This window comes from Rattus norvegicus, chromosome 18, assembly GCF_021556685.1.
Source record: "Rattus norvegicus strain SHRSP/BbbUtx chromosome 18, alternate assembly SHRSP_T2T, whole genome shotgun sequence".
Lineage (NCBI taxonomy): Eukaryota > Metazoa > Chordata > Mammalia > Rodentia > Muridae > Rattus > Rattus norvegicus.
The window spans coordinates 56,600,792-56,616,326 of record NC_141551.1 but is presented as its reverse complement, the minus strand read 5'-3'; the positions used below and the strand labels follow the sequence as shown (position 1 = coordinate 56,616,326).

The following is a 15,535-nucleotide window of genomic DNA, read 5'->3' as shown; positions in this document are numbered from 1 at the left end:
AATATTGGGTCTCTAGAAGAAAACAAAGTGCACACACACACACACACACACACACACACACACACACACACACACACCAGAGGAAGAGGCAGAATCTGAGGCCAGGCTCAACTGACCCTGCAGGGAGGCGATCAAGTTTGAGAGACTTAGGAAGCCACCTATAAGGGAACTTAGGAGAAAATCATAGCAAAGAGCAGCAGCCCATGAGTCAGGAGCATAAATAGGAGTCTCCAAGATGAGCTGAGAGAGGTCAGGTTAATTGGCCCTAAATTCTTCTGACCTTTCTCATCTGCCTTCAAGGCAGAAGGCCTCAAGATAAGGGTAACTGGGGATTTGGGCTTTGACAGTATCAAATCTCCTACAGCAGCGACTGGAAATTTCCATGAATTGTCCAAAACCAAAGTCATTCTAGGTTCCAAACATAGCAAGTCCTGTAGACAGATCACCCTCTGATGAGATTATCCCCCTAGGTGAGGACGGTCAGTCATCTTATGAGAAGAAATGAGGTTACCCCTAAATAGGAGCCATGGGAACCAAACTGTTCCCTCAAGCCCCGAAAGCCAGGAAAGACTCCTCTGGAACCAACTGGTAGAATTCAACAGCACCCACCATGAGCAGGACTCTTGCTCCCTGCACCAAGTCCTCTTATATTTAAACCTGAACCCTTCCCCAGAGACAGGCCCTCGGATGCTTTGATTCCTTTCCCGCGTTTAGCCGTCACTTCTCCTGTTTGATTTCTAGGACAAGTGGTCAGATCCTGATTTGCAGAGATTTGTCCTGGCTACCTAGGAGTCTCGTAATGATATTATGTAGCGCGTGTTTGCTGAGACTCAATCCCCAAACACCTTTGTAATCTTCTAAGCTGTCCCTTTTATGAACCACTGAGTTGACTGACAGCTGACTTCAGGATGCAGTCTGGTTACCTGAAAGACTAGTGAAGACTAGAACTTTCTGGTTAAAGTAGAGGTCCCTAGAGGAGGGCGTGTCCCTTCATCCCCAGATCTTCATCTGGGGGTGTCATACCTTTGTCATGTCCTGTATAAAAAACCAGTAGGGGGATGGAGAGATGACTCAGTGGTTACAAGTACGTATTGCTCTTGCAGAGGACTTAGGTTCAAATCCCATCACCCACATGGTGGCTCACAACCAACCACAGCCCCAGGAGACCCTACAGGCATGCGTGTGGTGCACATACATGGTACATTTAAAAAAAGTTCACATGTAAAGTGAGATGCTCTAGTGAATCAATGAAACCGACGGAGGACTGTGGTCCCCTAATCAAGAAGTGGGGTGAAGTGGAGACCAGGTTCCCGACTTAGGTACGAGCTCTCTCCAAGCAGATGGTGTGAGCATCCGACAGAATTAGAAGGCACTCAGCTGGTGTGTGCTGCAGGACGGATAGTTTGTTTGAGGTGAGGCATAATCCGCCCCTACCACACATATTTGCTTAGAGATTCTTCTGTGTTGAGAGAGAAAACAGGAGACTACGGCCTGTGGATTTCTATATCCTCAGTGGTAAGTTCTGTTTTCACTCTCATTTGCATATGGAGAGCCCGGGGTAAGAGAGGTCAAATACCTTTGAGCTTGTTCATAGTCACACAGCTATCAAGGAGATAAGGATGTAGAACCATCTGTGGCTATTTTTAGCAAGAAATCTATTGCGGTAGACTTCTATTCTTAAAGATCATTCCCTTGCCCTCTTCTTTCTTTATGTGTGATATGTGTGTGCCCGTGTCCGTGTGTGCGCACCTAGGTGTGTGTATGTGTGCGCCAGTCCATGGGAGTGAGTATGCATGTGAGTGAGGCCAGAGATCAATGCTGATGTCTGCCTCATTGCCTCTTCACATAGTGGCTAGACTAGCTGACCAGAAAGCCTCAGAAATCCTCCTATCTTGGCCTTTCCAACACTAAGATCACAGCTATGTGTCACCAGGCATGGCTTTTACTGGGTTGCTAAGGATCTGAACTCAGAGCCTCATGCTTGCATAGCAAGCACTTTACTGACTACGCCACCTCCCCGGCACATCCCTCACTTTTTAAAGACAATCGATGTCCTGTGTTTTAGTTGATTCTTTTTTCTTTTTTCTTTTTTCTTTTTTTTTTTTTACAATTTCATTCAGAAGATGAAAAACTCAGTGGAATACACAGTGCTGACAGAGTATCCCCAGGGGTGCAGAAAAGAAATCCCTGACAAAATCCAACATGCATTTAAGGTTTTAAAAAGTTCAACTAAGGTGGAGTGAAAAGGAAACACAGAGTGATTCAGAGCTCGCATGTGAAGGCACAGTTCATTCTGTGGCCAGACAGAAAGCGCTTCCTCTTTATCATGGCTGCCGCCGCCGCCTCCTCCTCCTCCTCTTCCTCCTCCTCCTCTTCCCCCCTCCTCCTCTTCCTCCTCTTCCCTCCTCCTCCTCCTCTTCCCTTCTCCTCCTTCCTCCTTCTCTTCCTCTTCCTCCTCCTTCTCTTCCTCTTCCCTCCTCCTCCTCTTCCTCCTCCTCTCCTTCCTCCTCCTTCCTCTCTTCATATTGTGTGAGAAATCTTAGCCAGAGTAACAAGGAAGGAAAAGAGAGAAGAATTCTTAATGAAAATGAAAAAGTAAAATAATCTCAATTTGTAGAAAACATGATATATATATATGCTAAATAAACTACAAAAAATTAAATAAAATGAATGAATTAAATAAAGCTACAGAATACAAGCTCATCACTCAAAAACTAAGTTGTATGCCTATATTCTAGCAATGATCAAAAAAGGAAAATAAAACAGTTTTAATTTTTAGTACTTATTTTTAGTTATATACGCGTGCGTAGACCTATGTAAGGGACTGCAGCTGTCCACAGAGGCTGAGAGGCATTGGGTCTCCTGGAGCTGGAGTTTCAGGTGCCTCTGAGCAACCCAACATGGGTGCCAGGAACTGGGTTCAGGTCTTTTGCAAAGCCAGTCTTCTCTCTTTACCACGGAGCCATCTATCTCTCCAACCCACCTTATAATTTTGATTATATAATGAATATATAATCAAAATTTAATCTCAAGTAAGGCTGGTAATATGGCTCATTGGACAAAGGGGCTTGCTGCCAAGCCCAATGACCTACGTTTGAATAACGTTTTCATCTTCTGAGTGACCTGAATGGAGAGAACTGACTCTTGCAAGTTGTTCTTTAACTTCCACACGTGCAGGCACCAACACACACATAAACAAACAAATAAGTAAATAAGTGTAACTACCCGGGTGGTGGTGACACACAATCTGAAATCCCAGCACTTGGGAGGCAGAGGCCTACACAGTGGGTTTTAGGACAGCCAAGGCTACCCGGAGAAATGCTGTCTTGAAAAAACTAAATAAATATAACTAATCTTTTTTTCAATTGGGAATAAATGTAACCAAGGAAGCGCAGGACTTACATGCTGACTCATGAAACACGCCAGAAGTTCAGAAGGCCTTGAGGAAAGGGTTTCATGAGAAGACAATCATGATTTCAAGATGGCAGACTGTGTATCAGTACAATTCCAACCCAAAGCCCAGCAGTCATTTTTTTTTCTCCTGAAATAGAAAGGCTGACCGAAATTCATGTAGACTTTGAAGGGGCATTAAATGATTAAACCATTTTGAAAAAAAAGGACGAGGTTGGAAGAGTCACATGTCTCAATTTCAAAGGTTCTTACAAACCTATTGGAATCCAAACAGCATGGCGCAGGCTTGAGAGTAGACACAGAAAAAAAAAAAAAAAAAAAAAAAAAAAGAAAAAGAAAAGGGTTGGGGTTGGGGATTTAGCTCAGTGGTAGAGCGCTTGCCTAGCAAGCGCAAGGCCCTGGGTTCGGTCCCCAGCTCCCAAAAAAAAAGAAAAAAAAAAAAAAGAAAAGAAAAAGAAAAAAAGAGAGTAGACACAGACCAATGGAACGAAACCAGAATTCGAAACACAAACCCTCACAAGAGGGGCAAGACCATTTGACGTGGAAACAATGCTTCTTTCAACAAATCTATGAAGCAAACTGAAGCCCAAAGAACAAATATGGAGACCCTTATTTCACACCATATGCAAAAATTAACCCAAGATAAACTGAATTGAAGGGAAAGGATAGAACTCTAGAATAAAGTGCAGGGGTAATATTCATCACCGGAGTGAGAAATGGTTTCTTAGCCCTAAAACTCAAAAACAGAGGCAATCAAAGAAAAATTAGATTAGCTGGACTTGGTCAAAACTGAACATTTTGGGGCATCAAAGGACAATGTGAAGAGAATAAAAAAGAATAAAGAAACATAGGAAACAGAAGGAAATACTTGCCAATCCCTGCTGGACAAGGCTGTGTGCAGAGTGCCTGCATGTGTGCCCGCATACACACACACACACACACACACACACACACACACACACACACACACATGCACACATGTGTATATGAATGAAAGCTGTAATCTATAACGCAGTAACAAAAGGACAAACAATTCAAATTTAAAATGGGCAAAAAAAATTAAACAGACATTTCTTCAGAAAATATATACAAATGGCCGGCCCTCAAGTGGAAAGATACTCAGTCATGTAAGTCACTAAGGAAGTATAGACCAAACCACAATGAGATGATGTGTCACATTTACTACATTGGTCATCTTTAAAAAAAAAAAAAAGAAGCAGAAAGGAACAGCGTACAGTGATTCATGCCTTTAATCCTAGCACTAGGTAGGCAGAGGAAGGCAGGTCTTTGTGAGTTCCAGGCTGGCCAGGGTTACACAGTAAGACCTTGTTTCAAATGAAAAAGGAAAAAAAAAAAACCAATATTGATGCAGATACAGGCAAACCGGGACTCCCACACATCGCTAGTGGAAACTTAAATATGGTGCGGCTTCTATGGAAATTAGTTAGTTCCTCAAAAAGTTAGCAACAGAAGCCGGTCATGGTGGTGCATGCCTTTAATCCCAGCACTCGGAAGGTAGAAGCAGGCAGATGTCTGAGTTTGAGGCTAGCCTGATCTACAGAGCAAGTTCCAGGATAACCAGAGCTACACAGAGAAACCTTGTTTCAAAAAAATAAAAAAGTTTTTAAAAAGTTAGCAACAGAATTACCATATGAACAAGTATGGTTGGTTTTAATGTCAACTGACCAAATGAACAAAAAAACAAACAAACAACCCCCCCCCAAAAAAAAAACACAGAATAGGGAGCTGCACCTGAGGAACCTTCCCAATTGTCATAATCAACGTGCCCTGACTGTGGGTGGTGCTTTCTGGTACTGACTCAGATAAAAAGGCACGGCAGAAAGGTTTCTTGCTTTTGGCTCTCTTGCCCTTTCTCTCACTGTCAAGTTGACTATGCTGCTGCTGCTGCTCCTACTAACAATGATGGTGACGATGGTGACAACGATGATTTCTTCAATGTTATCAGAACCAGCTTGTCCAGGCTTTCATTATGAACTAAGGACCGGCAGCTCTCCAGGAACCTTCTGGACACCAGAGTGGGTCTGCTGAGGCACCAGATTGTCCACCTCCACGGTGAGAGGTGGTCACTACGGGCCTATTCCAACTGCTGAGATTTCCAGCCCCAAGGACTGAGCGCCCAGGCCTCTCAGCTCTCAGCGTGAGTCGGTTGTTGTTACTATTTTAGCATTAGCTTATTTAATAAACCGCATTGGTTCCTTTCCTCTAGAGATCCCTGACTAACACACGCGGCAACTGTACCCTTAGGTGTAATCAAGAGGACTGAAAATAGGGGCTCAAACCCACACTTGCACATGGATGTTCAACTCAGCATGGCATCTAATCTCCAAAGGTGAAATCAGCTACGGAGTGGATAAACAGGACATGGTCCAACCGTGCACGGACTATCACTCAGATACAAAAGGAGCAAAGTACCGACAGTTTAAGGTGAACGATTTCCTGGCTGGCAAGATGCTCACCTGGTAAAGGCACTTACCACAAAACCTGACAACATGAGTTGGACCCCAGGACCCACACGATGGAAAGAGAACAGAGTTCTGGGAGTTGCCCTTTGATCTCTACACATGTGAATGTTCTCTCTCTCTCTCTCTCTCTCTCTCTCTCTCTCTCTCTCTCTCTCTCTCTCTCTCTCTGCTTCTCTCTCTCCCCACCTATCCTCACCCCCGGCATCCTCTCTCGACAAACACCTTAAAAGGTGATAAGTAAGCCTTGAAAAATACAGAGCCAAGTAAACGTAGCCCAGCACCCAAGCCAAACTTCCACACAACCCCATTTGCCTGAAACACTTAGAATAAGCAAGTCCGTAGAGACAGACAGACAACTAGCGGTTGCCAGGGCCTGGGGGGAGAAGTGGGAAGGGATTGCTTTATGGGCAGTGGCCACTGAGTTGGTGTGAGAGACCAAAAGGCCTTGGAACTATATGGAAGCGCCAAACCTAACCTGACCAGTTAGAAACAAAGCGAGTAAACCGTTCTTAGACAAACAAAAACGGACTGTGGCTACTGCCAAACAAACGAGCACAAAGTGTGTGTGTGTGTGTGTGTGTGTGTGTGTGTGTGTGTGTGTGTGTTCCTCAAGTAAACGGGGGATATGAACCAGAACCTTGGTCGTGTACCTTTAAAAGTAAATGAAAACGAAGATTGCTAAGAATGGAATAAAAGCTAAAACTGCAACTTTACCATTAAAAACACCATTTAACCGCTGAAAAGATAATTCTCTAAAGCCGGTTTTGGAGCATTTTAGGTCTGCTGACTCGTGACCCTTTTCAGCAGCTTCTTCACCATGGTGGACACAGACGAAGCATAAACCACTGAGAGTAGCTGCCAACTGTTTTCAAGAACAGACACAGGAAGCGGCCTGCGTTGGTCGGAAGACCAATGTGGTGCCGATGACTGGTTAGAGCGAAAATAGCCAGCGCGGTGCCATGCATCTGTGTGCAGGCAAAAGTGAAACAAAAGGCCACAGTGTCACAGAGGATGGAAGGAGCAAACTGAGTGGCCTCGGAGCTCTATTTCCTTCAACACAGCATTGTTTAGGTAGGCGTTTCTGAACTAAAGTCATGTAGTTGTCAAGCCCAGGATAACCACTGAAAATGTTCACTGGTGTAAGCCAATAGGGAGACTAATCTAAAACACAGTCGATACAAAGGGAGATGGGCACAGAGAGAAAAAGGAAGAGAACCAGAGGAAGCAAACAAAGATCTGTGGTAGATTTCAATCCACTGTAGTAAGTATTACTGCAAATATAACTAGTCCAAATATATCAATCAAAAGGCAAAGACTCTCTCTGAGTAAAAATAAAAATCCAACTACTTGTTTTTATGTGTAGGAAATCTATTTTAGAGATGTTGCCCATGGTCCCATAAACAACCCTAATGGCACCCATTTGTTCAAACGCAGACAATAGCAATATTCATCCCTAACCTTTAAAAACTCTTGGGGTTGGGGATTTAGCTCAGTGGTAGAGCGCCTGCCTAGCAAGCACAAGGCCCTGGGTTCGGTCCCCAGCTCCGGAAAAAAAAACAAAAACAAAAACAAAACTCTTGCAAGCTGTATGTGGTAGCTCACACTTGTAATCCCAGCAGTTGAGAGGCTAAGGCAGGAGGGTTATAATGAGTTATAGGCCAGCTAGACTGCTTGGAGTAGAGGGAAACACACACACACATAGACACATACACACACACACACACACACACACACACACACACAGGGTATCTGGGAGGACAATCAAATCAAATGGAGATAGAATGAATAATTTCCTCCTAAAATAAGAAACAAGGCAAGGGGGCTGGAGAGATTGCTCAGTGGTTAGGAGCGCTGACTGCTCTTCCAGAGGTCCTGAGTTCAAATCCCAGCAACCACATGGTGGCTCACAACCATCTGTAATGGGATCTGATGCCCTCTTCTGGTGTGTCTGAAGACAGCAACAGTATATTCATATATAATAAATAAATTTTTAAAAAAGAAACAAGGCAAGGATGTTTATTCTCATTTAAACACTGTACCAGAGACCACAGACACTGCGGTGAGGCAAGAAAAATGCATAAAGGCACAAGTATTTGAAAAGAAGAAATGAACTATCTCTTTGAAAAGATAAAATGAGGGTCTTTATAATAAATTTTTAAAAAAAATACTCAGACTAATAAGAAAACTTAATAGAATCTTAGGTAAGAACAAGATCAATGCATACACAGCAACTATGTTAAAATACCCTGGTCTATTTAGGAAGAACTAGGCCAGAAGAGGTTGTATAGACAGAAAAAGTAGGAGCCCTAGCATTTATTTTTAGAAAAAATACTGTTTTTACTTATATGTAAATGTGTTAATTTATTTTTTAGAAATAAAACAAGTTTCCTGAGTTCACTGCAAGGGACAGAAACCCCCACTCCAGCCAAAAAGGACCGTTTCTAACAGCACCAGGGAAGTATATACAAACTGGACTGCACATAAAATCCGGACATAGAATACAAAGCACTGAAGAAGATACATCTAAACCCTGAGATACATACCATGTCCATGAACTGGCAAGTTCAGTTTTGTCAAGCATATCAATTCTATCCTACTGAAAGCTAGAGATTCAACAACAAATTACAATTATAAAAATTGTATCAGAAAAAAATTGCATCAGAAAAAATCTATTTTTTTCTACAGAAAAATGTGTAGAAACTGACAAGTTGATGCTAAAATTCATATAGAAACAGGAAGGAGGACTGAAAGGTGTTTCAGCTGGTAAAGGGCTTGTATAAGTATCAAGATCAGAGCTCAGATTTCCAGCACTCACCGGGATGCTGGGTGGACATGGTGGCCATCTATAAACTCAGCACAGGTGAGACAGAGACAACGGGATTCCTGCTAGACTCTCTAGATCTTGGGGTTCGTGTGAAATGCCTTCCTCCGTATATAATGGGGTGAGTGAGCTAGGAAAGCCCTGATGCTAACTTAGACACACACACACACACACACACACACACACACACACTCACACACATTCACATGCTTGCATACACACATATGTGTGAACAAACAAACATGTACACACTCATACCACACACAGAGACATATGTTTATAAAAAGGCAAAAAAGAAAGAAGGGGAGAGGAGAGGAGAAGGGAGGGGAGGGGTCAGGAGAGGAGAGGAGAGGAGAGGAGAGGAGAGGAGAGAAGAGAAGAGAAGAGAAGAGAAGAGAAGAGAAGAGAAGAGAAGAGAAGAGAAGAGAAGAGAAGAGAGAAAAACGAAGGGACAAGAATAGGCAATCGAGGAAGAAACCAAGTTGGAAGACTCATACTGTCACCAGCAGTGGAAATCAGTGACGTCCTGTAGTTATGCAGTCTGAGGATTCTCCGTCAGCAACTCGGGGTCTCCATGTAGATGCAGACAGGATTTTTAATTGACACTGAAGCAGAAAATAACTTTGGAACAAGGCAAAATGAAGCAGAACCGGTGGGTTTATTGATTAGGAGAAAGAGCAGGGATGCTTGGGGAGAGAGAGAGTGTGGGCGTCGGCGCACACCTAAGTGCTTCAGCTGCAACTATGTAAGTTATTTGGGAGTCACGCTGTTGTTGAAAGAGGTAATATGTAACAGAGTTTGAGAGAGATGTGTTTGTTTACCCTGGTCACCTTGACAACCTTGTTGGTGGCATTCTTAAGGAGTGCATGCTTATGGGTGGACTAGGGCAGTTTCCAGTTGTCAGGACGTAGAAACTCCTGGCCTGAGCAGCAAGAAGTAAGCCTGGTTCCTATGGGGGACAGGAGGGGCTCTTTTTACTCCCCACGTCCTTCTCACCTCTTCCTATCGTTCTATCCCGATTCAGTATCACCCTGTCTATAGACTCCTGGATGCTGCCCGGGACACTGGCAAAGGGACAGACTGACACAGGTGGGAGCTTAGCTTAGTGGAGTCCAGAATGGTGTATGGAGGTGCAAAGGTTTAAAAACAACACCCAGTGGGAACAACAGCATGTGCACGTGCAGCGAGAGAGAAAGTACAAGTGAAAGAAGAGTCGAAACCCCTGACTAGTGCAAAGATTGTTTCTAAATGAATCCAAGACCTAAGTGTCAAAACTGCCTAATCACGACAAAGAAATGAAGAAAATCTTAATGGCCTCGTGACTTGGAAATTATGCGTAGGACATATCTGCAGTTAAAACGTCTACTCCGAAAGACACACCTAAAAGACAAAGGGGCTGGAGCAATGGCTCAACTGTTAAGAACGCTTGCTCTTCCAGTACAGCTCTGGGGCTCTCGTCGGCCGCCCGGAGGTCAGCCGACTGTCACCTGGGCCACCCGTACCGCTACTGCCTGGTTGGCAGGCAACTCCGAAAGTATGCCAGGCATCTTTGCAAGGGTGGGGCAGCACAAAGTCAGACCAGGTAAGTAAAGACCACCTCCAAAAGAGAAGAACCGAAGCAAAGTGTACTGGATTTTAATCGGCACGACCGTACAATACGGAATTCGATATGGGTCAACAGCATCAAGATTAGATAAGAGAATGTCAGCTTGGGAGAATATTGCATTTGTATTCAGGCTCAGGCAAGGACTTGAAGCTACAAAACTTGAGTATTAAAATTTGATGAGCAGATGTTACATGCAGACTAATCAATTATGTGACATAAACACGTACTAAATTACTATTTCCAGGAATATCTGAAAGAGGTAAAAGTTTAGGAATGGTCTCTCTAAGCCAACCATGAGTGGTTCCTAACAATGTGAGACATGAGGAGTATTAAACTAATCGAGATCTGCAGCTCTTTATTGTGAAATACACTAGGGAACATTTGCTGAGTTTCAGAGTTGTTTGGAGAGGAGCTTTGGTTTATCTCACTTTGTTTTTAACTCTGCACTTCTGCTATATCCCCGGAAAAAATGTTGTCTTCATGGTTTTTGACCACACTCATACATATTGAGTATTTTTTCCAAACTGGAATTTTAGTACATTACACCAGCAAAGGGGGGGGGGGGGGGGCTCAATTATTGTGCACCAGGAAAGTAGTGAATTGGCAAGACTAAAACAAGAAAAACTGTTGCTACATTAGCACATGTAAGCTATGCCTATCTCAGTCTAGCTAGAAACTCGAAAAACAAAGCTGGCCCGGAGGTGCAGCCCATACCTTTAATCCCTTCACTCAGAGGGGGAGGCCTGGTCTACAGAGTGAGCTCCAGGACTGCCAAGGCTACACAGAAAAAGGAAAAATCAGGGCTAGTGAGATGACCCAGAGGTCATCTCCTGACTACCAAAACTAACCACCTCAGCTTCATCCTAGGACAGACATCGTAGACGAGAACCATACTTGAAGTTCATACACACTAAAAGAGCACTAAAGAGCTTCGTTTCCTCACAGTTAATCAGTGGCATTGATCAGGAGAGATACACTCCAGTTTCAAATGTTAAAGCACCACATATCTCATGATGTCCCTGACTTCTTTGGGAAACTGTTATGACAAATGTCTGTTACTTTATACTCCGATGTGAATGTTCAAAATCTATATGCATCTCAAACTATTCACTAAGACTAAAGTGAAAATGTGATATGAGTTCTGCTAAATAAACTTGAGTACACAGAAGAGAAAAGTTACTGAAAAAAAAAAAAAAAAAAAAAAAAGAACGCTTGCTCTTTCAGAGAACCCAGGTTCAGATCCCAGAATCCTCATGATGGCTCATAACCCCAGTTCTAGGGTATCGGATGCCCACTTCTGGACTCCCCAGGCACCAGGAATACGCATTACACATTTATAAATGTAGATTAAAAAACACACATACACATAAAATAAAAGCAAGTAAATATTTTTTTAAAGGGCAAAGTATGAGGGCTGTAGGCCGCTCAGAAGATGGCTGACTGCACCAACATGAGGAGTTAGAATCTCAGCACTCTCATAAGAAGCCAGGCTGGAGTCTGTAACCACAGCAATGTAGGCACAGAGGCAGGAGGATTGACAGGAGCTTGCGACTGCCAGACTACCTCAGGTTCAGTTAAGACAGAGTGACAGACAACACTGGGTATTCTCCTCTGGGCTTCACATGTGTGTGTGTGCCTGTACATTGCACACATATAACACACACACACATACATACACATACACACACATACACACACATACATAAACATACACACACATACACACACATACACACACAAACACGCACACACAAACCACACACACATACACATATACACACACACAAACACACATACACATATACACACACACATACACACACACATACACACACATACACACATACACATATACACACACATACACACACAAACACACACACATACACACACATACACATATACACACACATACACACACAAACACACACACACATACACACATCTACCTCTCACACACACAAAAGAAAAAATGTAGGGGCTGGTGAGATGGCTCAGTGGTTAGAAGCATTGACTGTTCTTCCAGAGGATGAGGCTCAGGCTCCCACATGTCAACTCACAACTGCTCTAGTTCCAGGGAATCAGACACCTTCCCACAGACATATACGCAGGCAAAATACCAATGTGTCTCTTATAAGACTCATATCCAAATCATACAACAAACTCTAAAAGCTGAATAATTCGATAAAAATGGACAAAATATTTGAATAAAATATACTCAAATATTTTAAGAAATGTGTCAATCAATATTTCTTAGGATACAAATTGCAAAGTTATACCGCTGCATGCATACATATTAGAACGGCTAAGCAAAACACACAGAAAATGCTGGTGACTGCAAGTTTCGACAAGGATAGGACAAACAGGCAGCATTCACATCTTCTGAAGCCAGTGCGTAGAGATTAACCCTCCCCCACCTTTGGTCTGGTTCCGCTTATGTAAGTGTATTTGTGTACACACATTCATATATATTCTAGGGATGGAAAATGGCATTGGGACTTTGGAAATATGTTAGGCCACTAACAAAATAAAACTAGAAAGAAACTATTTACCATGTAACCGTAACCCTAGTCCCAGGTGAACTGGGAATTTATGTTTATGCAAAGCCCTCCGGGCAAATGTTTATAGTTGCTTTACTTTCATTGTCTCAATCTGGGATCATTTCTTGACGAGCGTTTATTTACCTAAAATGACTTGTATGTGAATCTTCTTCTGTGTAAAGTAAGCTGTTAGTGAAGCAAATGGAGAAATGTAAAGGACCCAAAGTAACCAGGGTGATTGTAAAGGAAGTTAAAAATTTCAGGAGGGAAGTTTCCCTTTAGCAGGCCTCGAGATACATCATGATATAAAAAGAAGATAATTTACAAAACGGACCCCAGGTTAGAGCTCTATATATGAACCTGTGATGCCCGACAGAGCCGGGGTAGGAAGGGATCTCTCTTCATTAAGGAGAACTGGGTTCATTGGCTAATCATACAATTTCTTTGTTTTGGCTTTTTTCAATTTTTTTTTTTTTCGGAGCTGGGGACCGAACCCAGGGCCTTGTGCTTCCTAGGCAAGCGCTCTACCACTGACTGAGCTAAATCCCCAACCCCTGTTTTGGCTTTTTTGAGACATGGTCTTGCTATGCATCACAGGATGGCTTGAAACTGACTTTGTACCACACTAGCTAGACCTCTTGACCTCCTGCCTCAGACTCTCGGGTGTTAGGAAGGCAGACATAAGTTACCACGTCTTGTTAGCCGTCTGATATTTTAAAGTACCATTGATTCCTGTCGAACAACATGAAGAGAAATGAACTCTTGCCAATTGATGGATAGGGTATGGGACAAGGAAATTTCCCATTCGTTGCCAAGAAGGGTAAATATTGATGTGGCCACTTTTAAAAACAGGTTGAAGATACGCATCTCTCATGATCCAACAACTTTCACTCCCCAGAAGGCAAATGTGCAATTCAAAATATGTGCTCACGTGTGCCCTTTTGTCCTTGCAGATCCAAAGCAGAAACAATCTGATACCCATCACTAATAGACTGGACGGAACAGATAAACCATGATAATACAATAGAAACAAGTGAAAATAAGCTACCCACAGTCATATGGATATTTAGGTTATATAGCCTTTGCTCACTGTGGTTTGATGTCTGAAAGAGAACATTAAAGACCTCAGTTCATAGTTCTTTCTTGTCATGTGACCTAATGTCTCCTCTCAAAATAAAAGGTAGAATATATTTCTCCATGTCTTGACTATGATTTTGGCCCCTTACTGACCTCAACCAGTAGATAGAGAAACAGGGAGTAGCCTTTAAGAGATCTGCTTGTGAAATTGTGGAGTGGTCAACTAATGACTGGGCCAACTTGAGACCCATGCCCCAAGCGAGCAGGAGTCAAACCCTGACACTGCCAGGAAGCAAAGGCTTGATGGCTCAGGGACCTAGGAAAGAAAAAGACCTGGCCAGCAAAACAATAAAATAATAATAAAATCAATGAAAAAATTCTTAATAATATTCTACTATACTCATGGATTAATGCCTAGCCCAGTTGCCATCAGAGAGCCTTCACTGAGCAATTGATGGAAACAGATATAGAGACTCATAGTCAAACATTAAGTAGATCTTGGGGGATCCAGTGGAAGGGGGAGGAAGGATTGTAGGAGCCACAGGGGTCAAGGACATCACAGAAAAAAAACAACCTGGGCTCACAGGGACTCACAGAAACTGAACTGACAACCAGAGATCCTGGGTGAGACTGGCTTAGGCCGTCTGAATATATGTTCACAGTTGTGTAGCTTGGTCTTCTTGTGGAACTCCTCATAGTAGGAACAGGGGCTGTCTCTGACTCGTTTGCAGGCTTTTAGGACCCTTTTCCTCATACTGGGTTGCCTTCTCCAGCCTTAATAAAAGGGGAGGTGCCTACTCTTAGTGCAACTTGCTGTTTGGATGTTTGGTTGACATCCATGAGAGGTCTACCTTATTCTCTGTGATATAACACCATGACCAAAGGCAACTTGGGGAGAAAGGGGTTTATTTTGCTTATCTTTCCAGCCAGGGAAGGAACTCAAGGCAGGAACCTGGAGGTGCAAATGCCATGGAGGAGTGCTGCTCTCTGACTTGCTCCTCATGGTTTGCTCAGCCTACTTTCTTTTCTTTTTAAAAGATTTATTTGTTTATTTGGTTTTTTTTTAAATGTAAGTACACTATACACTGCCATTGTCTTCAAACACACCAGAAGAGGGTGTCGGACTCTATTACAGATGGTTGCGAGCCACCATGTGGTTGCTGGGGAATTGAACTCAGGATCTGGAAGAGCAGTCAGTGCTCTTAACCGTCGAACCATCTCTCCAGTCCCTCAGCCTACTTTCTTATAGCACCCAGGACCACCCGCACAGGGTGACAGCACACACAGTGAGCTGGGCCCTCCCACATTGATTATCAATCAAGAAAATGCATCCCAGACCAATCTGGCAGAGACATTTTCTCAATTGAAGTTGCCTTTTTCAGAATGACTTTAGCTTGTGTCAAGTCTAGCAAGCCTAGCAAATGTCCACTAGCCAGCAGCCAGCACCTCTCAAAATCAAGGTGTGGATCCCGGATTACACTAAGTGCTCAGAATTGTACTCTGCCACACTTTAAATCAGCCAGACATGTAACAGCGTGAGGCCCAGTCCTAACCACTAACAGTGCACAGAACCTTTTGCCTTCCCCAAACCTTCTGG

The 15,535-nt window shown here is 43.2% G+C and overlaps 1 long non-coding RNA gene across 1 annotated transcript; it reads left to right on the top strand.

Annotated features, from left to right (window-relative positions):
* The first annotated feature begins 9,581 nt into the window (after positions 1-9,581).
* LOC120098110 (uncharacterized) lies at positions 9,582-14,051 on the top strand. Its single transcript, XR_015643040.1, has 3 exons — positions 9,582-9,651; positions 9,740-10,297; positions 13,815-14,051. It is a non-coding gene; the product is annotated as an uncharacterized LOC120098110 (long non-coding RNA).
* Positions 14,052-15,535: the final 1,484 nt, after the last annotated feature.